This window comes from Neolamprologus multifasciatus, chromosome 14 (assembly GCF_963576455.1).
Source record: "Neolamprologus multifasciatus chromosome 14, fNeoMul1.2, whole genome shotgun sequence".
NCBI classification, from domain to species: Eukaryota; Metazoa; Chordata; class Actinopteri; order Cichliformes; family Cichlidae; genus Neolamprologus; species Neolamprologus multifasciatus.
In genome coordinates, this window is record NC_140452.1 from 9,383,218 (window position 1) to 9,408,015 (window position 24,798).

At 40.0% G+C, this 24,798-nt stretch overlaps 1 protein-coding gene and 1 long non-coding RNA gene across 2 annotated transcripts in view; both read left to right on the forward strand.

Annotated features, from left to right (window-relative positions):
• The window catches only part of LOC146503519 (uncharacterized), a 35,401-nt gene extending 14,803 nt beyond the window's left edge, over positions 1 to 20,598 (forward strand). The window contains exons 1-2 of the long non-coding RNA XR_014877949.1: positions 1 to 18,839; positions 19,608 to 20,598. The exon at positions 1 to 18,839 is cut by the window's left edge and continues 14,803 nt beyond it. This is a non-coding gene — a long non-coding RNA (uncharacterized LOC146503519). The remainder of the gene's footprint in view (positions 18,840 to 19,607) is intronic.
• Positions 1 to 24,798, forward strand: part of rtn4rl1b (reticulon 4 receptor-like 1b) — a 152,430-nt gene that overhangs the window by 38,181 nt on the left and 89,451 nt on the right. The gene's annotated exons all lie outside the window — the stretch shown is intronic.

Consider the following 24,798-nt stretch of genomic DNA (forward strand, 5'->3'; position numbering starts at 1 on the left):
AGAATGTGGGCGGGAGGCAACACAAAAGCCGGCTCGAGGATGATGTGACAGACATAAGAAGAATTATATCAGTCTAATATTGTTGTTTTCATTGTTTTCATTTTCACTAAAATGACACCATGTTAGCTGCTTGACTTTGTGTTAACAGACAATTGTACATAGTTGATGCAGTATTGCACCACAAACTGGACGCAGCTATTAGCGCTATTTCAGTTGTGGACCAATGGTACAATGAATCAGTAATGAATCAAAGCAGCAATCACACAACTATGACTTTGTAAAGATGCCAGAAACACAAAGTATCATTAATTGTCTTTAATTTCCACAAATATCTGGGAAGAATATTTATCTAAACCAGGGGTGTCAAATATAAGACCCGAGGGCCAGAATACGGTCGAAAAGGTCTCCAGTTCGACCCATTAGACATGTTTTTTACAATCAAGCAATTCCTACAACATCAAAGTAATTAAGTACTAAATAAACATTTTTTAACAGCGGGTTGTCAGGATGTTTATTTCTTAAAAGTTAAGCCTAAAGAGTCGTGCCGACAGATTTCTTTCATTTCTTTGTCACGTAAAAAAACCTGAGCTGTAACGTCTTCAGAGTGACAGGCACTTAAGATCAAAGTGGGCTGCATGTGGCCCATGATGTAAAAAGAGTTTGACACTCCTAATCCCTCAACACCTCACGGTGAACAGCTGGAACCTAGTTTGAGGAGAGTTAACCACAATTGTCACTTTGGAAACTGTAAAATCAAGACAATGAGCTAAAACACAAACAACATATTGTAAAGCTAGCAATACCTCCAGAGTTGGCTGAATTAGAAACACAGTTAAATATCAAACTAATTTAAAAATTGAAATTCCAGAAACAGATGCAGGCAATAGAGGTGGTGAGTCTAATAATGGATTGCATTTATATAGTGCTTTACGAGAACCTCAAAGCACTTTACAATTCCACTATTCATTCACTCTCACATTCACACACTGGTGGAGGCAGCTACAGTTGTAGCCACAGCTGCCCTGGGGCAGACTGACAGAAGCGAGGCTGCCATATCGCGCCATCGGCCCTCTGGCCATCACCAGTAGGCAGTAGGTGAAGTGTCTTGCCCAAGGACACAACGAGTGAGGCTGTCCTAGCCGGGGCTCGAACCGGCAACCTTCAAATTGACAAGGCGAACTGCCACCTCTGGAGCCACAATCGCACGATCGATTTACAAAACCAGATTCAGCTACAGGCTTTATATTCTAGAAATTATATTATGGAATCATGTCATGTGAGATAATCCAGCTGCACACAGACCAGGTGCAAGCAAATGAACTCTCAATGTAGCGAATGCAAACCAATCTATGCGTGCTACATAGAAGTGCAGCAACTCTGTTTACTCAAATGCTGTACTACATCTGCATGAAATAATGCATATGTATCTCAACATTCAAGTGCAATTGTTTACGCCCCTCACCCACTTTTTTTTTCTTGTGGCTGCATTTGTGTATCTAGAATTTTATTTTCTGTGCAGTTAGAAGTACTCAGAGCTTGTTATTACGAGCAAAATGTCCTCTAGCTATATATGTCTCTCTGGTTGTCTCCCACTCTGTCTCTTCCTGTCTGTTTCTACTGCTGAGGAAAAAGTTGAAGGGTGCAGGATACACATGTATTTGTGTCTCCATGTGTTTTACTGCACATACACATCTTTAGAGGGTGCGTGTAGTTCATTTGAGAGAGAGTATTTTGTGGCGTTGTATTGGATGCGAGGAGATACGTGGATAGAAGAAAAAACACTCTGCTTTTTTAAGATTGTGTGTATCTTAAAAAAGAGCAAACACGGCATTTGGCGATGTAAAGAAGAATTAGCCTGTATTTTTTTCAGTTGGGGTGGGAGGGTTCTTCTATCTGTCTGCAGACAGCTGGACTACAGGTAGATAACTGCGGCACTGGATTGATTTTTGCTTTTAGGCATACTTACGCAGTGCTATGCAAAAATCTTGAGCTACCGGTCATTTTTCTATACTTTGCTTCCAATGAGCCAGACCTCCTAGCAATTTTTGAAGTTTTCAAAACAGTAGTTCTCCAGGCTTCCTGAAGGTCTTTCAAAGTTTTTCCTCAACATTTGGCTGCTTTTTCATTCATTCATTTCAGTCCTTGTATCTGGCCATTTTCAAAGGAACGTTTTGTTTGTTAAGCCACTTAACGGTGACCTATGAATCATTCAAGCATAAAAAGGCACTTAATTCAAGGAATGAGCCATTAGAAAAGATCCAATTTAAATGGTGTATTTAGCCACTTTGTTACTAGCAGCCTGTCACAAAAATACATTCTATGTTCCCAATTCTTTACTCTATCTACAAAAACTGCCAAAAAAAAAAAGCTAAAATGTGGCATATTTCAGCATGCTGTACAGTCTGTGCTTAAAACATCTGGGAAAACTAGACAAGTAAAGGGCAAAAGAAATGTCAGGCTTAAAAAATTATCCACAGCAGATGAGCAGTGTCTGAAAGGTGTGTCCTTAAGAAAAAAGGAAAAAAATACAGTAAAGCTGTGACATAGAATCTTCAGTTGATCCATCTACTATTCACTGAAGTCTCATTAGAAATGACCTGCGTGGAAGGGTGGCTGTCAAGAAGCCATTCTTAACAAAGAAAAACTGGGAGAAAAGCCTGAGTTATGCCAAATTACTCAAGAACTGGACTGAAAATCAATAGCAACAGGTCTCGTCCAAATTTAAAATTTCTGGTTCAAAGTCAATATATATGGAGACGGTCAGGAGAGAGGTAAAACAGTGAGCGCTTACGGCCATCTGTAAAATACAGTGGAGGCTCTGTCAAAGCTGATAGAATTATAAACACAGAAACGTGTTGTCAGATTTTGATGCACTTCGCAATACTATTTGGAAAGCATCTGATTGGCTTCATCTTTCAGCGTGACAATCCCAAATGCACAGGTAGAAAAAAGACACAATGGAACACTATAACACCCCAGAGCCTGGACCTCGATATTACTGAAGGAGTGTGTGATCATGTTGACAGAGAAGAGAACAAAAGGCCATCAACAGTGGCTTAAACAGCTAGCAAAGGTTTAAACTGACTTGACTTTAGCAATGTATAAATAAAGGGATGTTGTATTTATAGTTGGTCATAGAACAAAGAAGATATGGCAGATTTTACAGTAGAAGTTTGCAGAAAAAAATATTTAAACCGTGACTACCTTTTGTTTTTAGTTAAAGAGAACCAGACGAGCTTGTCTAATAAGATTCAATGGTAAGTCAAGGACCTACAACATGTAATAAAAGTGCAGTATCAAATCAAGGCTACATGTGTAAAGACAATAGCAATATAAAACACATAATATTACCCTGATTAAGACATAACTGCACATTGTGCAGCTGCATTCTGTCTACCAGAAGATAAGCATGATTTGCTTTTAAAAGTGATATATATGCTTTCCCATATTTGCCAGAGAGGTCTACCTTTGCTGTACACCCACATAAAGCCCGCATTAGCATTTGAAGCAGTTATGATGGTATTGACAAAAACTCAAGTAAGTTGTGTAAGAGCTTCCCCAGCTGCACTGAAGTGTGCCCAGGGCTGATGGGCACACGTCAGCTCTCAGCCCTGTCAGTTGGCGTTGTGACTGGTGTGTGTGAGTTGGAGGTAACAAGGTGGCAGCAAAGGGACCTGGGTGAGCAATGAGCAGTGAGGCGCATGCAGGCCATCTGCAGTGAATACTGTGTTACTGCCCAGAGGTCAAAAGCAGACACGGATGGAGACCACAGAGCTGCTTTTATTTCTTTGGCCTAAGTGACCTGCAGTATTTCCTCTCATACAGGTCCACATATTCCACTGATGGCAGGATTATTTGTCTATGTGATCCTGCAAGTTATCGGCATCTCAGGGTCTGTGAAGACTAACTAAATTCTGCCTCTCAAAATGGACTCTGAGAGAGTCTCAGCTTACATATACGGACCCATGGCTTAGCAGCGGCCTGAAAAAATATCGTAATATTTCAGAAAATCTAATGTACTCGTCCTCCTCTCCGAGAGGATGAAAAATAAACTGTTGTAGGTTTGATCTCTTTAAATGCACTTATCAATTTATAATAAACACTCTTTTGTACACACACCATGATGCGGAAACACGGACACACACAACATGATGTTGATAAATGACTTTGATAACCAGGAGACAGTAATTCTCCAATTTCACTGTCATTTTAATCAATGCTGAGAGTGTTTTCTCCAGGTCTATTCCAGTGTAATAATCTCAGATATCTGTAATTGCTGATGGTAATGAACAGTGATGCTTGAGATCAGAGGGTTCACTGTATAGAGTACAAGGAATTTGATACATAGCTGATGCAGTGGTAAATAACTGAGCTGCTGGTGATGTTTCAGGGAGGGATAGAGACAGTGATTATCTCTCGTAGAAGAATGCCAGGAGGTTAGCAGGATGGGGCAGATGCTGAAGATAGGGTGCCACCATCAAAGCAGAGATCTGTGACTGTTGTTGTCACAAGCAGGGTTCCAAAACCTTTCATCTGTCCATACCCATTCGTGTTGTCCCAGATGGACCATGCCCCGGCTAAGTCTATTTGCTGTGCAAACCATCCGTACAAGCCATGTCAGACAAGAGGGACTTCAAAAGGTAAAAACTCAAATGCAGTTTTTATCTGATTCTGAAAGCCCACAACTACAGTCCTACATTCTTTCCTGTTACCCTAAAGGAAAGGATGAGGAAACGCCAGAATTAACTGACATAAAACTGACTTTGTTCAGTAAATCAGAATAAAGGAAAACAAATAGCATACGGCGCATTATAACAATAGATGTAATGAGAGCTCCAGGTCGGTACTTGTGCCCACGTAGCTTTAGCTTTGCGTCAGCCTCCAGGAAAACAAAAGCCTTGTCTGGATCTAATGGGATATTCAGATTGACTACAAATTTCAGACCTCAGTCTGTATGGTGGAGAGTGTGACATACAGCATATTTCCCATTACCACTTTGAGTCCTGTAATTACCCGCTGTCCCTTCTGAGAGGCTGGCACACAACTGTGCACGCATAAAGCAGCCCCAGCAACCCCACTCAACTGTACTTCCACTCTTATCTGCCCTCCTTGGCATGCAGCATTGTTCACATCCCATGGAGAAGTACAGTATCTATGTGCTACATGATTGTTAATCTCAAGGAGGCCAAATCCAGCCATGTAAGGCACACAGTGGTCTGGAGAAAGTCTTATTACAAAATGCGATCGTGAGATCTCAGGAAATTCTTTGACAGCTATTCATCTGTCTGTGAGTTTGAAATGTTTGCCTCAGGAAACAGCGTGACAGGTTGGGCGCAATTATCTTATGTTCAGTTTGTCATCATTCAAACACAGCCTTCACCTTTTTTCAACCAGCCCAGACTTTAATTTCTAGAGAGTATAACTCAACAAGACAGAGGCCTGTCTTTGCAAGCTCACATGACAATAGCCTAACGTTTTCTCTGATTAAAGGTCCAAATCAATACTAACCCTCTGGATGTTTATTATCTGAAGGTAGATGTAATATTCAGTTTCTTAAACAACAATCAATCTCAAGTGCTTTTGCAATCATATAGCAGGTTTAGCAGCCCCCCATCCTCCCTCCTCCCACAAAAACAATCACAGAAGAGCTCTGAAGTAGCCTTCTTCCGACAGGTAGGAGAATGTGTGTTTTACTAACCGGCATTTAACTCCATATGGCTGAGTTTGAAATCTAGTTTATCCTGGAGGAGGGTAAACAGAGCGGAACTGACCCCAAAATGGACTCATCATAAGTGTGATGGCAACAGATGAGGGAGTTTAGTCCACATGGCCTCCTTTTGCTCATTAAACAGACCTGCACCTGTGTTCCTGCTGCTCAGCACATCTGTCAGCCATGCCCTGGCTCCTCCTTCACTGTTCTCACCACATGTTTCTCATGGGATCATGATGCACCCCATTCATGAATACTGACACACATATATTACTTTTAATCCTCTCTATCAGACTCTGGGTGCGCCAGCTTCTCGTCAGCACCCGCCCAAGCATATAGGACTGATTATAATGATATACAGTATTGTGCAGACTCCAGTTCTCCATGCTAAAGGATAGACAGTCAACAAAATGTTTCATATCTCTAACACCGCAAGTTTCTTTATCACAGTGAGTCTCAGATCCTTCTTTTCAGATGTTTCTTACCTCTATAATCTACACTCTGATGTGTATACACCAAGTGCCATTATCCCTATAAAGCAATATAGTGCTGCATTTCCATAAAGGTGTTGCTAAAAGGGTACATCTTTACCCAAACACATTCAGTGCTTTTATAACCATGATTGTGTCTTTGAATACCACCGTTATGATCACATTAACTGACACTGTGACACCGTCCCTTCATGTTGATGATATGGCATGCTGTGTGAGAAGTTGGAACTATTTGTTTAGAGCACTGTAGAGTCTGTTTAGAGTCTGTGCTTCGAAGACACAGCTGCAGCTGCAGGGGAGAACTTTGTGACTAACCTGCACGTTGTAACCACATTTTCCATTTAGGGATGATTTCTTTTCTTATTTGTACAAGGAAGAAATGATTACTGAGATTAGTGTTATTTGATGTTATCTTGAGGAGTGATTCACAGTCTGTTTGGGGCTGTTAGAGGACATCCCATTTGTGTTGCACATGCCATCTCAGCTTATAAGAACAATGTCTATATAGGGCACAATGTTAAAATGTCATAATAGGAATACTATACTGTTTTTTGTAATTGTTGCGATGTTGGGCTCTAAATAGAAATACTCAGTATGTTCAAGTACTCAACATTATTCATTTATCCACTATTATTAAAAAGCTCTTTGGTGTGGCCCCATCTGCTCCTGTCTTACCATCTCTCTCAACTTAGACCTTTTACTCTAAGAAGAGAGCAATATGGTTCATAACTTAAATTAAATGCATGTCCAGCATTATTTCAAAGAATGACGTAGTTGTAGTCCAGTTGGATATTTGCATATTTGACTCAAAGTGAATGCTGTCTGGATGAGTCGTCTTCTTGTTGAGCAATAAAGATTTTTTTCCCCCTTTTGTAGCATTGAAACTGGACTCCATCTTTCTTTATTTAATCCAATATGAACTGAGCAATGCCAAACTATCGTAACTTTTTTAATTATATTCTTTGAACTGCGTAATTCCTTCCAGACCTATAGTGGCGTGTTTTTCTGCAGTCTTTGTGTTTTCCACCTGCCCCTCTCATCTGTATTTGTGTTGAGCTTACTTGCATTTGTTATGGATCCTTCTGTGTTTATGTACACAGGATAGAGCTTTCCAGAAACATACGTGATCTGCAGGCAACTTCTTTTTGCATAACAGGAAACAGGCAAAAAATTTATGGTTCAACTGTCATAATAATGTCAAGAGGAGCCATTTTTTCTTCCTATTCTGCTTATTTCCATTGGGCTTTGTAGTTGATGTGAGAACTACATTAAGACAGCCAGGCAGACATGTTTATTTTTCATTTATGCTGGCAACTCTTATCAAGGGCACCAGACAATGCAGTCTACATTCCTCTGTTCTTTGTCTCACGTGGGCAGAGGAAGGGAGATACTAATGAGAGAAGAAAAATGCAACACAAAGACGATGGCTGCAGTTTGGCCTGTTAGAAATGTGTAGGTTTTTTAACATCATTAGCAGAAATACTGTGCATGAGAGTGTATAGAGTCGTGGTGGTGGAGGTGGTAGCTATAATGGCTTGCCAGCGACAGTATTAAAAGTGCCTTGTATTGTGTAGGTGTCCTATAGTTGCACAATGTGGCCTACCACTACACTGGACCTTTTTTGGCACATCCCGCAAATGCTGAATTACTTGGATTTGAGAAATTGTAAAGCCGGGTTAATGCCTTGGCTATATTGCTATGTTCCCTAAGCCTTTCCTGACAATTTCACGTGTGTGTGTATGTGGTGGGACAAACTGTCCTTCATCAGGGGTGTGCTTGGTATCCAAGAGGGTTTAGGCGGCTGATTGACGTGAATGCAAGGTTTCCTAGTAAAACACTGTTCAGCGTTATTGAGTTGACCTGTGTGTTAAATGTTGTGGCTGATAGGATTATGGTCATGTTGATGTGTGTTTGTGAGAAAGATAAAATTATGGAGAGTTAGAGAAAGAGCAAAGGCAAAGTAAGAGTAAGAGAGCCATTTCAGGATGTTGCAGTAGTGGAGTAGTGTACAATATTGCACAGTTGTGGTAAAACTGTGGTAAAAACAGTAACAGTAAACTTCTGAATCTGAACAGATGACACACGGAGCTGCTGAAATGAATTTTGTTGCCTGTTGGAGTGATGTGATTCGATATGAAATTAAACTTTGTTCGCTCAAAGGAAGAAACATGATTTTGGTATTAATATATAAATAAAATTCCTATGAATGTGACAGTGGGGAAAACACTTGTGAAGTATGCTACAATTGTGTCAAGTCAATATTTATGTGCCAGAGCATTATTCTGTGTACTTGCTCCAGCTGACATTTAATAGTCCTGAAATGTGTGTTTAGGCAACTGAAGGATTGAGGAGTGGGGGGAAAAAAGGCAGATGTCGGAGTAGCAGTAGAACAATCCAAGATGATGCAGTGTACACAGTTGCTTCTCAGACTCCATTAAGGCTGATGGTGCACCCATAAATCTGTGTTTTTCCTGCTTATGCTCTTTTCCTTATTCGACACACAAAGTGACGTTTGAACCTTACACATTTAGGCCATAGCTGGTTTAGGCTTTGATACACATATTTCTGTTGTGCACATATTTTTCTCAACACTGACTCACTGAAATAAAGCATTGCACTTCTTATTCAGCACTATGAAAGGACAGGGCCCCAAATCCTCTGTGAAGCTGTCCAACAAAGACAGGGAAGCTCCTGCATGACTCTACAGCTTTTTTTGTTTGTTTTTCCCCCTCTTTCTGCAGCCATCGGTACACAATGTATTCATATTCTGCCAGGTTGAAGATAACTGTTGGGGTAATAGTAAAATAAAATTGAAGGGTCCTGATGTTCTCCTTTCTGTCTTTCCCAACTTTCTTAGCAAAGAGTATCTAAGCAATTTGCTTAACACATTACAACACTTAACATGCTGACACAAAGTCAATCACTCAGCATCAATACTTTTGCTTAAGGAAGCAAACTCTTTACAGGGGTTCAGCTTATGGATCTGTACACTAATGTCATTGTTTCAGTACAAGAGTGACCCCCAAACTGTGTTGAATCCAGACATTTAAAACAATGTATTCTTTTTTGTCCTACAAGCAGAACACAATACTAAAGCTAATACTGAACTTGACAATGAGTGATGGCCAAAAATAAAGGTAGTGTACATTCTATAGGGGAGCCGAGCATGCAGCAGAACAGGAAAAAAAAAGGGACACAAGCAAGAAACAAAAGGATAAAAATATCCTTTGCCCTTGAGAAGAATGAATAGATAAAAAAAAATGACAGATGGACAAGAAATTTCTTTTAAAGATATTAGGATGGGACACAGTAGCAGTAAGTAAATGTCAGAGGGAAGCAGAGTGCAGGAGATGAGCAGTGGTCCAATGGGACATGTAACACATGGCTAGATATTTCCTGGATACAGTCGTTTGCGGTGTGCTTTGTTTGATGTTTTACAGGCTTTCAGGGCTATAGTTTCAGTAGTGGTTATGGGCACCAATGGCAAGCATGGCAAATCTTGTTTATGTCTGTATTTTTTTATTTAATTAGTTATTTTTGCTGACAAATTACACTGTTTATCAAGAATGCAGAGAGAATAGACCATGTGTCGTTACTGGTGAAAATTGCTGACATTGTTTGAACTCTACAGGCTGCATCGAACATCCAGTTCATTACAAGTGTTACAGGTCACCATTAACAACATCACAATCTCACAGCAGAATGAGTGACCCTCCATAACGGATGTCCATTAGGTAGCCTTGCACTCTCCAGGGTAATGGAAGAGTGGACAGAGGACAGAAACATGTATTAACTCCCAGTGGATTGATTCACAGTATAGGGGCAGTGGGAATGGGTTGGGCACTCCTGACATTTATAGCACCCTATGGATGAGGCAATAGGGGTGAGAGATGTAGTGGTACTTTGGTACAGGGTGATGATGAAGTGACCCTGGCGCAAACTGCCGCTTCTTCTCCACGCTGCCCCTTTGCCACCCGGTGTAGCAAGGATTAATGAGTATGAACTGGTGAGGAGACACTGGGCTAGATTACAAACATACCACTTTGTCTTATGTGCAGCAGTTCCACAAAGTGTAGCACTGCTTCCCTTAATTGGTTGCAATCTCACCAAAGCTCTCTGCACGACCAGCCCATGTTCTGTATTGTTCTGAGGGTGAAGGGTTGGAGGAAGTAGGAAAGAAGAAACCCTGGGTAGGAGAGTAAAGCGCATGTGAAAAAAACAAAACAACAACAACAAAAAAACCCCCCAGTTTTCTCTTTATCGTTTTCTCACTGCTGGGCATGCGTGTTCATGTGTGTTTTCCAAAAGCTGAATATGAAACATTAAAACTTTGGATGGCCTAGATTCAATGTTTTTTTGCTGTTTTTTTTATTTATTATTATTTTTAAGTCAGTCCAGAAACATGAAAGGTTGAGGAAAAACTGTTTAAATTCAGCTTGTTTCTTAGCGCTGGGCTTGATAAGACGATTTTTGTTGGTGATGGTGAAGGAGGAAGGATTGATTGTGTTTGCAAACTATTTGAATTACTGCAAACAGTTAACCACATCAAATGAGGATGAATAGGAAAGAAAGATTAGAGGAGAGGTGCTGGCATAGATTTTAATAATTCCCCCCTTCGAGTAGCAGGTGCAATTCATACACAGGTGCTCACTTTTATTAGATCTCAGTCTTGTATCCTAGCAACCTGGCTCTGGGAATAGGCGGGTGCCCCGCCCATGCCCCAGGGGCTGCTGGGATTGAGATTCTGATTAAGGCTTTAGGCCAGTCGGAAGGGGATTGCAAATCATCAGTGCAGCTCTTAAGAGTTGTGGGAACCTGGCAGCCCTGAAGCCTTGAGGGTCCAAAACCAAACCCAGCAACGATTCGAGAGAAACCTTGATGACTCAGCAGGCTACATCCTTATTGCCTCGTGGCCTGATGATCATGCACTCTGTGGAGAATTCACAGAATCAGGCGAGGGAGCATGCTTGAGCATATTCATACACAGCAGGCAGGTTTAATTGTTGAAAGTCCATGAACTTGTGTTTGTTGAAAAGCCTTTGAGCATGAGGCTTTGTTTGTATATGAATGTATTCAGATTCTTTAGTGTGAGGCTATGCATGCAAGAGTGTACTCTCCTGTGAGCACTGTGCATTTATTATTTTTAATGCGATTCCTGAATCACAGTGGAAGGCTGCTAATGAAGCTCATTGGGTGTCTGGGCTTTAGTAACCTACTCCTGCTCTTTAGTGGCTGCCCCCACCCTTTTTCTCACTACTTTCTCCTTACTTTCTCAGTAAAACTACATGCTAAAAAAATCTACAGAGAACTGGAGGAAAGTCAGAAGAAGAGGTATTCAAGTGGTATTAAAAGACATTACGCTGGCGTCAGAAACAAAAAAAAGGACATGTTTGAGGAAAACACAGGTGGCTAAATTGGCTGAAATAAGAGAAGGGAAGGGGGAAACAAAGAAGCTGTGAGATACGTACTGAAAAAGACATCAGAGTGAGAGTTAGTGAAAGGGCTGCATGATGAGGAGTGTGAGATAGTGACTGAGAGAAGAGGCGAAGGAGGTAGATAATATGCTGACCCACTTTGCAGACACCACGCTGAGATGCTAACCAGTGCTGCAATAAATAACACACGGCAGGCCAGCAGAGCTTAACAGCTGCTTGGTGGCAGTCCGTCCAACCACTGCCCCCTCGTCCCCTGCCGTTGCTGCCCTACAGCATCCACTCTTCCTCTCATACCAGCACCTATTATTTTCACCACTCACATTTTCATACTCTGAAGAACTGGGACATTTTGTGTATTTGTCTGAAAAACTGCAACATGCCTCAGGCATGCGAACTGATGTGTGTTAACTACATAACTATCAACATAATTATGATTAGTCTAAGCAGATGCTTGATCACTGAGAGTGATGTGCATGTTCAGCAAACCTCACTAACCTTTATAATTCACAATAAAGGAAAGCGATAAGGAAAAGGAAAGATAGAGTGCATATTGTATAAAGAGAGTTTATATTCCTGATTATACAAATCTTAGGTAAAATGTCAAATTGACAACAAAATAATATTGTGCTGATTGAAGTGGGAGAAAAACTGTTACTGCTTTACTTTAGCTCAGCGTTTTTGCAGAGGTTAGGAACTTATTGGCCAAATAAATTCTTCTTTAGTGTCAACAATGTTACCTTAGGGGATTATTGATTTGCAGTTTTTATGTACCCGAGTCTCCTGTGAACAGAAAGGTACGTTCATCAGCGACCGTGGCTGAAGAGCACTTGTTAGTTGAGGCACGTTATTTGCTTGAATTTACTGCAAAGTACAACTGGCTGGAGATCTAGTGGATTTATTCTAAGTGATTACCTTTATCTTATGATGTTGCATTTCTACCCTGATAGGAGCTATCTCAGTGACAATGATGCCCTCATCCACGTTTGAGGACAATGGAAATTATGCAAATCATATGCTATAGCCATCATCGTCATCTGACCTCAATCAAACTGAATGTTTATGGAATGGAGTTCCATCACTCCATCAGGACTCCCAAATGTCTGTATTTATCAGTTTTGTAATATCATATCAATATCAAAGGCATATTAAAGATCTTTCAGCGTTATTTAGGGGGCCAGTGCCTTGTTGTTATGTTTTCCCTTTAATCTGATATGTTTCTCACATGTGTATTGAATGGAATACGCATAAAAAAGTGTTTACTTTATGAAAATGTATGTAAAAGTAAAACTTGAACAAAGTATGTAGACACCAAAATCCAATTCTTTGAGATATACCATTACCATGGGAATTACTAAGCAGCCTACAGCCTTTTCAGAAGTTTCTGGAATCTTACTAATGTTACATACTTTAATTCAGCCAAAGAGTGCTAATGAGGTTGGCTGCTCAGGCTGAGAGATGTAGCTTTAAGTTGATCATAATGTGCTGGTTGTGAGTTGAGGTGAAGGCTCAATTATTGTATCTTAAATTATAATTGTATGCTTTAGCATTAGGATTTTCTATTAATAGACCTTAGCCCCCTCAATGAAATCCAGTAGGGTTATCGGCATCTTTTAACTCCCCCATAAAGGCTTATATGCCGAAATGCACTGGAATTTTTTTTTTTTAGGTGAAATGTGACCGTGCCATGAAAAGAAAAACATTTTTTTTAAAAAACATTATTTAAAAAGAGAGTGACTTAGAGTTCTTTGATGTTTAAGCTTATATACCAAAGAGCACCTCAAAGAAAAGCAAACTGAATCCAGGAAGCACTTCTTGTCAACTAACTGTTCAAGGGTTACCTACATACTTCATGTGCTCGTCTGGATGCTTGCTGCAGTTACATTAACACGTGTGCCCAGCAGCAGCAGTTAGCTCTGTCTCCATCAAACCTTCTTCAGTATAGAATGAGATTGTTTGCAGCTGCTCCTGTACTGAATTTGTCATCAAACACACACACACAAAGCACAGTGTACTCAGAGGCCTGTTCAAAGCAAAAGCTCAAGGGACTTGTGTTTCTCTATTTGTGTGTGTGTGTGTGTGTGTGTGTGTGTGTGTAGGGGCTTGTGAGCATGTGAAGCCACTTGTCCTTGGAAGGGGATTTAGCCCTGGTGCTGGCAATCAATCAATAAGTGGTGTTGGAGGAAGGGGTCATGGAGAAATAGCCCTTCTCTCTCTCACTCACACTCTCTCTCTCTCTCACTCACACACACACACACGCACTTACCAATAGGAGGCTGACTTTTTTGTACATCAAACAGAGGTGGTTCTGCAAATAGAAAAAAATTTGATTTACACAAGATCAGATGCATAGCCAAGTTCATTTCTAGCTAAATTCCGTGCTTGTGCTTGAATGGACACGTCAGATTATTTCAGATTCTCATAAGTAAAATCTTCTATATCACATGGAAATATTTTTTTCCTTTATTATTTAATCTAAATACCACACATAGAACCACATCTTCTTTTTTTTAAATAAAAGGTTGAAAGTGAAGGAACCCACTCTTAATAAGAAAGAAGATTTACTGCCAAGAGACACTGCCTTCCATTTATACTATAAGTTAATTACTAACCTTTGTGATAACAATAACACAATACATGGGAATACAATAGGCAATCTGAGATATTGTTACGCTGAAGAGAAGTGCTGATGAAGATAATCTCTGTGTTATTAGATACTTTGTATTATTAGATTGGAAAAAGAGAAGTGAACAGAAGGAGAAAGAAGAGAACTGGAGTGATGCTTCTGTGAAATGTCAAGCATGAAAAAGCTGGTTGGATGTGGGCCTTTAATTAATCCACTTTATAAGGAGAACTGTTGTCACTGACCCACACACAAGAGCGTCATCAAAGGCAAATCCACTCCGCACTCACTGAATTAATTGATTTAGTCACATAAACGCATAGTGTTAAATGAAAACAGTGTGCTAATTTGCTAAAAACTTTGCTGTACGACTCCTCACATAAAAGCTTAAACTAGCGAGCTAAAATAGGGCCTTTACTGCTTAGGTCTGAATTCTTGTCAGCTGTCGCCCCTGCTGTGATAGGATCTGATCACATTAAATAGATATCTTCTGATCTTAACTTCTTTTGTGAGTGTGCGTGTGTGTGTGTGTGTGTGAACAAGACAGAGAAACAGGCATTGCAGCTTTGTATTGCTTGCCATTGTGCTCTCTGGCAGTCCCCTGTTGGCAGCAGCCACAAAACATTAAAATTATTTTATCCAAACCAATGTGGCACCTCCTCCAATAAAGGGCCATCTGGTTTTAAACAATGAAAAAAAGAAACTCAAGTCTTCAAGCTCACATTTTATATAGAGAACCATTTATTTTCTTGTGTTCCTAGAAGGGAGGATATAAAAAAGAGAACAGCATCTCTTACTCTTCACAGCAGTGGTTGTGGAGACAACATAAATCACCCAGTGTGTCAACATCTTTGTGATGGATGACCAGATATAACATATGGCAGTCTACATCACTTTTGATCTGTACATTCACACTGAATCTAAAATAAAAAGTTATATATAGACATGATTCTTTCTCTAGTTTCCCTCCACTCTTATTATTCATTGAAGGAGATGCAGGTATTTTTGTTGCTGTTTATGCATTGTGACATTCTCTCCTGATGGGCTGGCTCAGGGGTGGAGATAAAGTGGATACAGATGACATGGCTGACTGTGCTGGAGGTGAAACACCGAGAGAAAGTGATGTAAGGTAACTTAAAGTCATCAGAAGGCCACGGCTCTGCAGAATGATAAACGATGCCATGCCACCTGTTTAATGCACCATCGTTTTTGGAGGGCTCTCGTTTGATTTATATGCTGCATTCCTTTTATGGCATTTTGTTCCTTTCATCACGATCATAAAGGTGTTTAATGTCAACAACATGCATGCAGCATCTTCTGACAGTGCATAATGGTCCCAGCATGGTAGCCTATGATGCTACGTCGAACTTTGCAGACCTGTATGTACATATTTAGTAGGGGTGCAACGATACTCGTATCGATATTGAACCGTTCGATACAGTGCTTTTGGTTCGGTACGCATATGTATCGAACAATACAAATTTTTTAATTTATTTTATCAACTTTCCTTCTGACGGTGCTGTCTGTGTTGAGCGCTCAGCGGATCTGCGCTCGACAGTGCAGTCTAGGCGGAGTAGTCGAACAAAGATTCACTGAGCGCAGGGCAAGCTAGCGAGACAGAAGTTGAGCTCTCCTTGCAACATGGCAAATTGAACCTCCCCCACCCTCATTCAGATCTGGCGTTTGGAACTATTTTGGTTTTCATGTGACGTATGACCCTGAAGGTAAGCGCGTCATGGACAAAAGTAAAACAGTATGTCGGATGTGCCACGCAATGCTCAATTACATGGGTGGGAACTAGTGTGTTAGCGCAGTTAGCTCGTTAACGTGTTGGCCGTCCAGACAGCCAAAGAAAAGCTTACCACAAAACGGAAAAGTTATGGATGCTACAGGATGCTAGCCCATCTCTGTGTCCTACATGTTGCTTGAATTCCCATAATCTTTCTCTGCGTAGGCTGAGATCTACGCAAATGGGCGCAAATGTAGGACCGTCAGTCCGTCTTGAGGTGGTTTTCTGTGAAAAGTACAGAAATGTGAGAGCCTAAGCTGAGAAAGATAAGTAACTTGGACTTTTTTATTGTTTACCCTGAACAGCAGGCTCAGTCATCAGGAAGAGGTCTCATTATGTGATTTGTGAAATGTTGACCTTTTACTATACGCATCATTACATTTCTTTTCCTCAAAATGCCAAAATTCGTTATACTACCACTTTTTTTTTATCAGTACTTAAGTACTTAGTCTTAAGTTTAGGCCTGGCATTGTATTATTTTACCACTGTACTTTGTTTAATTTGTGAAGTAATCCAGATACACGTATACACATGTTACACATATTTAACAAATATTAGCTGACTATTGTAAGCGGGCATCTATCTTTTTTTCTTCCTTTTCTTATTTCCCTGTTGTACTGTAACTTTCAAACAGAGAAGTGAGCCTAACCGCTCGAACACATCTTCAAATGAGCTAAGATCTTATAATAATCTGAAGGTGGCACTGCTGATTGCGATCATGTATCTGGTAGTTTTATGTTTAATGAGGCAGGCCCAACTGGAGAGAAGGGAATCATCCGACAATACGTGTTTCTTTTGTGAAAAGCTTTTCTGTAGCAGTTGGTTTAAGTCATTCTGGGAAATCACAGACTGAAAAGGGAACAGATGATGCAAGTTGAAACTGCAAAAAAGAAAAGACAATTACAATGTGCTATTATAATTGAAACATCACAAATTGTTGATATATAACCATGCAAAGAGCAGACAATGATGGATTTTTACTTTACTGTAAAATTGTGTGGCAATGAAAGGAGCAAGAGGAGTGACTAAATATATAATTGCCTCATTAGAATAATAAAAGAACTTTCTCTTTCTTTGTTTCTAGCAACCCAAATAAACATATTAATAAATTATCTCCCCAACCACTGACCAGGGTCAGCTTAAATAATAGATATACTTGAATAAACCTTTAATGCCCTAAAACATGAGGAAAGAAAAGCATTACTTGTGAAATGATAAATGCAGCATAGACGAGCAATACAGAGGGGGAAGTAGTGTTGTTTATTTGTTAAGGCTCATGCCTGGTGCCTCGGGGGCTTCTGGCTCAAGCTTGGTTTTTCCTTCTCATACTGGAGGCTATTCACCTCCTCTCTGACTTTGGAGGTTACCTTTACAGGATCATTGTGGGTAGAGATTTTTTTTTTTATCTCTTTAAATCAGATTTCCTCTATCAGTTGTTTTAAAAGTAATATAGCACTTCCATAGAGACAGTTCAAAACATTTTATTTGCCACATGCCAAACAGCCTAATCTGTGGACTAGTGAAGCAGACTTTCTTTTTGTGTAAAGAAGTAGAAATACATTCGGAAATGGTTCACATTTAATCAGTCTACTGTCATCTCAAAGAATTTCCTGTCAAAACTCACAGAAACACTTCAGAATGGCTACTTGGCTTAACCGCCTCATGCCTGTGTGGTGTGTGGTATCACTTGGGTAATGTCTTTGTCGGTAAGAACAACAACGGTTCAAACCTCTAGCTCAAATTAAATTTACTGCTCAAGCAACCACTCTCACAACATGATCCATTCTTCCATTCCTAACAATTTGAAAGGCAATGCTTCCTCCTGCAAAAAGAAAAACACAGAAAGAAAGACAGATATAGTTGGCACTCTTGGTTTAAAATGTCTTGTAGTCTTGAGAGTTGGTAATAAATAGCTCTGCTCTATATACAGTAAACAATATGTGCCATGATTAATATTAACAAATATAAATCCACAAATGTTTTTACACAATCTGAAGCCACAGATTGTGTTTTATGTTACTTTCTTGTAAGCTGCAGTGTTTTTCTCTGAGCTCTTTCTGTTTCATTTTTGACAACAATGGAAGCCTCCGACTGGTAAGACTGCAGGCCAATAACATAACAACATCTGACCATGGAAAATACAGTTTAACAGTAGCTTAGTTTTTTATGAGCAACAATAAATACAGGACAAAATCAAAGAGACGTTTTATTTTACCATCTGGCTATCACAAATTCTCTGTGCAGACAGCAGTCTATGTAGTGATAAGGTTATGCCTTATACGCGCTAGCTTGCAGTACAGGATATCATCAAAGGGTCTGTCATTGCACAACTTTGCACAAGCACTGGTAGACTTTATGGTCAGTGGGTTGTGAAGATCTTGAAAGCTTAAAGCTCTCTTCTGGGAACTAGAAGAAAACCTGTGGTATCTGCAATGCCCTTCTACTTTTGTAACGGACCAGACAGCCATCAGAGGTAAAGGAAAGTGCAGCTGAGTTTAAGGCTCCTTGTAGACCACTTAATGGCCTGTCACCCATTGAGACCTTAAGATTTTTGTGGTGAATTTCTGCTTGGGCAATGGGCAAAGGTTGTAGCAGGTGATGCTCTGAGAGTTGATTGAGAATGCATGATGAGAAATGATACATAGTTATGGAATGGGTATAAGGGACAGAAACCACTGACGTCAGCATAAAAAAGAGTGGGAAAAGAAGAAGAAGGAAACTTTGTCACATCTACAGTCATTAATGCTTTCCATTGTTTTGGCTGAATGATAAAAGTAATGTGAGTGTAACCGGTGTGATTCTGCGTTGTGTCTGATCACAAAAGGTAAAAGAAAGAAAGGCCTCCAAGTAAATAATTTGCCCACTCCAGCTCCTCTCCCACAGGGGAATTGTAGAAAAGGGGGCTGGCATTTATTTTTACATTGAACATAAAGTATGGATTTACACGTAACATATTTGACATAAGATAAAACAAAAACAACAACATGAAATCCGACATACCTGATCACAAAAGGTAAAAGAAAGAAAGGCCTCCAAGTAAATAATTTGCCCACTCCAGCTCCTACGACCAAATACAAACAGTGGGGAAGAGGGTTAGCTCAACCCACCACAACTTCCAAGCTAGCAAGAAGTATATATCCATGCTAGCATTTATGGCGCCTAAAACACATTTATAATACACACATACTACACACTTATAACATCTAACAAAAAACAGGCTTAATAATGACAATAATTGAACTAAAATCACAATCAGAAACATCCAGGTGGCTAAATATGCATTATATGAGCATTTTACAGTGTTGGGAAAGAAATGACACCCACCTCTCCCACAGGGGAATTGTAGAAAAGGGGAGAGGCAAAAGGGGTACACTGTATTTATAGGATTGCACCAAAGAAGAAGAAGAAAAGCATGAGGAGGGGCTCTAACTGATAATGAACATAACTACAGGCTTGGAGGTCCTAAAAGTCAGGTATAAAAGGAACAGTTTGGGGGTTTAGGACACATTTTGTGTAATTATAACAATGTGATTTATGACCCTGTTACATGAGTCTTAATGAGAAACAGAAGGATAAAAAAACGAATGAATGTCTTATGTGACCTGGAAACAACCAAAACTGTGTGTTTTAAAATCCAAAATGATTAAATTATACAACATCGCTGCACATGCTGCCAAATGAGAAATGAATTGGCCACACAGCTAGAGAGATGAACTAACAAAAAGAAGGTTAATGACCGTGACAAGCTAAAGGGGGAAGAATTGAATCAAACACATTGCTTTCTGCCATAGCAGAGACTGTTAATGACCCTTTGAGGAAAGCAGTGAACCCACTATTGCCTGAAAGTGGCACAGTGACTAATAGCGCCATGTGGGTCCCAGGTGGGTCCCTATGTGTAACTTTATGACATTTAGCAGGACAGTGCAGAGAACGGTGGGCATGCCGAGGGAACTTTGTCTGGGTGAGCAAATGGCAGTTTAAAAAAAGTATAGTGAGAGTCAGTGTAGGCAAATTGTGGTGCACTAGAGTTTGCAGTTTTAAATGGACTGATTCTTAAATTACACTTGTCTACCCCACTTGAGCTTTACACAATATGACCCATTCACAGAAAGTGCTTTGTATCTAACATTCACACTCCAATAAAAGCACTGGGAGCAACTCAGGGTACAGTATCTTGCCCAAATATACTTTGGTATGCAGAATGGAACATCCAGGCATCAAACCCCCAACCTTCTGATTTGCAGATGACCTGCTCTGTCTCCTGAGCCACAGCCACCCCAAATCATATGCACGCTTTTCTTCGAGGGAGATTATCTGTTAACCTGAGATTTAAACGTGGTGTAAATTCAACAAACTCAGCAACCAGCTAATTCTGCACAATAACAACAAAGCGGTCATTAGATGTTTGCATCCTTCTACTACAAAAACAGCAGTAGCAGAGATCAAACCAAAGATAAAAGTCAGAGTGAGTAGTATACTTTGTTTCATCTGGTGGCCAGAAACACAGCTTCAAATGAATTATAATGTTCCTTACATTACAACTTTCAATTTTGCTGGCAAAAACAACAACAACATAAAAAGCTTTCACAACCTGAGTAAAAGAAGTCTTTTCTTCAAAGCAGCAGATGGTGTGTGTGAGTGTGTGTGTGTGTGTGTGTACTGGGTTAGGGGGTTTTGTCTAAATGTTATAATTGAACTGTACACCGGTTTTACACTAAAAAAAAAAAAATGTTTTATTCAACATTTCTTTTTGCTTGTCAGGGAAAATACATTATCCACATTGATAAACAACCATAAACAGATTTGAGTGTGTTATGCGCTCTGAGTAAGTAACAGTATCAAAAAAGCAGCATGGTGAACAAGAAAAAAATGTTTGGGTTCATTTATTTAAAAGTATAAAGTACAAAAATATCTGCTATCCCTTTTCAGCATCTCAGTGTTAAACAGCTCTATTTGAGAATGAGAGACACTCTCGAGACTTATTATCAGCCTCTGTGGAGCTGTGATCTGAGGATATTTTTAAACCTTTGATAAATAAACCAGTTTTTTCTGGCTAAGGTAAACACAACTTTTCAATATACAATTACGTCATGAACAATAAAATAAAATGAGATCTGAGGTCTATAATGCAAACCCAAGTGGACCACGTGGATATCTGGATGGAAATATTTATATATCGTGTCCATGTGTTCATACATTTATGTATATATATATCCAAGGTCACTTGCAGGCCCAGCTAAAGCTGTTTGACTGAGCAGAAAGGATTCTGACAGCAGTATTTTGTAGCTTTAACTAATTCCAGCTCTACTGTCATGCTTAAATACCTTTTCCATGTACCTTCCTGTCATTCTGGAAACACTTCAGAGGGAAGAACAGAGCGCCATAGATGGAATACATTCAATTTTTTTCTTTTTTCTTTCTCAGTCTGCTAATCTGAAGTGTTGCCCTCATATAATGCAGACTTTTTTTCTCTTTGACTGTACAAGTGTAAAAATAACACATATTTTCCGAGCTGTATTTTAATGTGGCTCCTTGCACATTCATATACACTTGGGATTTGCCTTTCTATAGTTCTTTAAAAAAGAGGAATCTATTATTAAGACATGATGGTACAGTGAATATCGCAAGTCTTTCTCTCTCTCACACCCACACAAACGCAATCAATTTTAAACTGCTAAAGTGTCTTAATTAGAGTTGGAGCTAAGATGTGGAACATCACTTTTTCAAAAGATATTCCTTTATTTGGGTTTTTGATGATGGTGGTAGAAAGTACTGTCTAATACACTTGTTCATGGTTGTTCACTAGGTTAGGACGTGGTGACTGTAAAAGCCACAGTGTAAAACCATTCAGTGACCCCTTGCTTACTATGTTTTCCTGTGTTGGGGAATTGGTGTTCTTGACATGACTACTGTTATCAGGAAAGAAATGTTTCCATCTAGCCATCCGTTTTCTTAACCTTTTGTTCAATTTATGGTGATGCAGTAGCTGCAGCGTATGCCAACCGACACCGGGTGCGAGGTGGGGTACACCCTAGACCTCCTAGCCAGGTTGCCAGTCTATCACAGGAGTAACACAGACAGACAGTTTAGGATCACCAGTTAACCTGACATGCTTGTCTTTGAACTACTGGAGGAATCCACAGTACTGAAGAAAATAGGACAGTGCTATTCCTCCTGCAGGATCAGCTGGAACATGGGTTTCTTCACTCTCCCTTTAATTTCTCAAGAGGACGGATGGATGGATTTTTAAAAAGCCATATATAACCACCAGCGACAAATTCAGTCAATTCAGCTTTGATCATATAAAACTTATGTGAATAAATGGGAGTTGATAAAAAAAACCTCCTAACAGTTATGCGTGCTGCTTCAAACTCCACAAATCTAAATCTGGCTTTGTTTACACTGAGTGATAAGGACTCCCACAATCACAGTCATCATATAAGCTCATTCAAGTGAAATACCATGTTGTGGGGATGTTGCCAGAGCTTTTCCAGTCACATAGTGCATTGTTTGTTTTTTCATTTCTCTTTGTCTCTGTGGAGGAAAGATCACTTCAAATCTGAGCGATGCCCCACTTCCCTATCAGACGCAGTTTTAACCGACTCCAGCATAGAGTCAGGATGACTTTAAGGGCTTAATTAGCAGTCCAGAGTAGTTATATAAGGAAATAAAATATGTGGCGTTGGTACGTTTCATTTGCTAAGAGCAAAATCTTTTCGCTCTTATCAAGGACTCTTCAATTCTAATAATGCAGCATTTAGAGCTCCTCAGTGCAGCTTTGTAACTACCAAGCTTTTCACTTTGTTCTTTCTCTTGTTTTTTATTTTTTTTATTTTACCCACCTCCACCATTCATCCTTACTTTCACTTAGAGGTAGTTGGCATGGTGACCATCCACCTTTATTGTCTCCCCATCAAACAGGACCCCTGCAGGCCCAGGCTCTTTGTAGCTCAATGCCAGGCGCTGTGCCTGTTTTAGCTATCCTGCTAGCTGAGTGGCCTTGCTGGAGCTGAACGTTCAGCCTCCCACCCCCTGGGCAGCTGCTGGCCCTGATGCACTACTGCGGGTTGGACTAAATCTAGATCTTAGTATGGATTTCCTCTCTGATCTTGCACACTGTAGTTGGAGTGTTTCTTAGTAGAGACACTTTTTTTAAAAATTCCCAGCCTTAGACAAATTTTTAAAAATGGTGCTCAACTTGCATTCATGAAATACATGTGTTCACTCGGATCAGTTTTTCCTCAAAGTCTCTGTAGAAAAAACATGTGGATGTGTGTAAATATTGCAAAAGTAATTTAGTTTTCTTGTGAAAGTTCTTTCTGTTGCTCTCTGACCTCCATTTCTCCTGGCATTTCATTCCCTATGCGGCGAGTGCAGCCAAAACACTGAGCCAAGAAGACTCTGAATTAATGATGCAAAAATCTCTGACTGGTGCTGCAAGTTTGTTACACTGGCCACTGAATGGACAGACTCTCGTATGTAGCCCAGCCATGATATCCGTGCAACTCATCATACACTGTCACATTTCATACCTCAGCTGTGAAGCCGTATGGCTTATCTGGCAATGCAGCTTTTCATTTCATTGAATTAATTCCTCCATTTGCTTTGTTTTGCAGGGTGCTCACATATTCATTTATTCACAATGGGATGTGTATCGTGGTAAGCGGATGCCTCGTCATTGTCATTCAGCTAGAGACAGAGCACGTACTTAACAAGGAAAAGCTCGTTAGATTAATTTTGTTTTCCTTTTTTTTCCAAGCACGCTACTCTCTCCCCATCCATTTGTGTAATGTGAACACAGAATGACTCTGTGATGCACCATATCATGGCTTTTGAGCTGACACCATGTCACCAATAATAATGGCATTACACTAAAGATTAAGGAGTTGAGCCATTTGTTGCCACTGTAAAGCCCCTTTGCTGATGTTTTTCAGTCTTGCAGCAGCTATTGTGGAAGTGGTTTTGCAAATGTTTCCAGCTTATTTAGCTTTTTTCCATCCTGACATCCATTAATCCCTCCAGTCTGCCCAGTAATCTTATACTGCCACTGCTGTGCAGACTAAACATTACTTTCTCCACCAACTTCTATACTGCATATTATTCTCTTTATGTCCTCTCATATATATTTTTTCATTCAGAAAAAAGGCCAGGCAATCAGAGGAAAACCCAGCACTCTTATTTCACTTTTTTGATCCAGCCAAAATTGCATAACCATAGTCACAACCAGTGCCATCCAACAGCAAAGCTTTAAACTGTGGCCTTCACTTTCTTTCAGTGCTATATCCCGACATAACACCTACAATAAGTGCAGCTCACACCCCCCATTAATCCCATGATCCTTCTTACTGTCACACATGAGTAAGACTTTGAGGGCATGTTTTTCCCTCTCACATGGCCGAAGTAGCCAAAAAAACATTTTTTTTTTCCTGGTGACAGACATAAAATGCAACACTATCCACTGAAGATCAAAGTCAACATAAACCATAAAATCATCTGCAAACACAAACAAACAGAGAAATGAATGAAAAAACACCAAAAAATTTTTAGGTTGCACTTAACCCTGTACAGTTACAGTTGCACCTCTTAACATCTAAAAACCCAGGGTCATACATGTGCTCCGAAGCAGAGGCATATGCGAGGGTTTCTAATCCGATTCCTAAACTACCTCAATTAGTGCTTTTTTTATGACAAAGGAGAAGTGGCTCTCACTTCGACCCTCCCTCTCTCCCTAAGGATGAATCTTATCCTCTCTG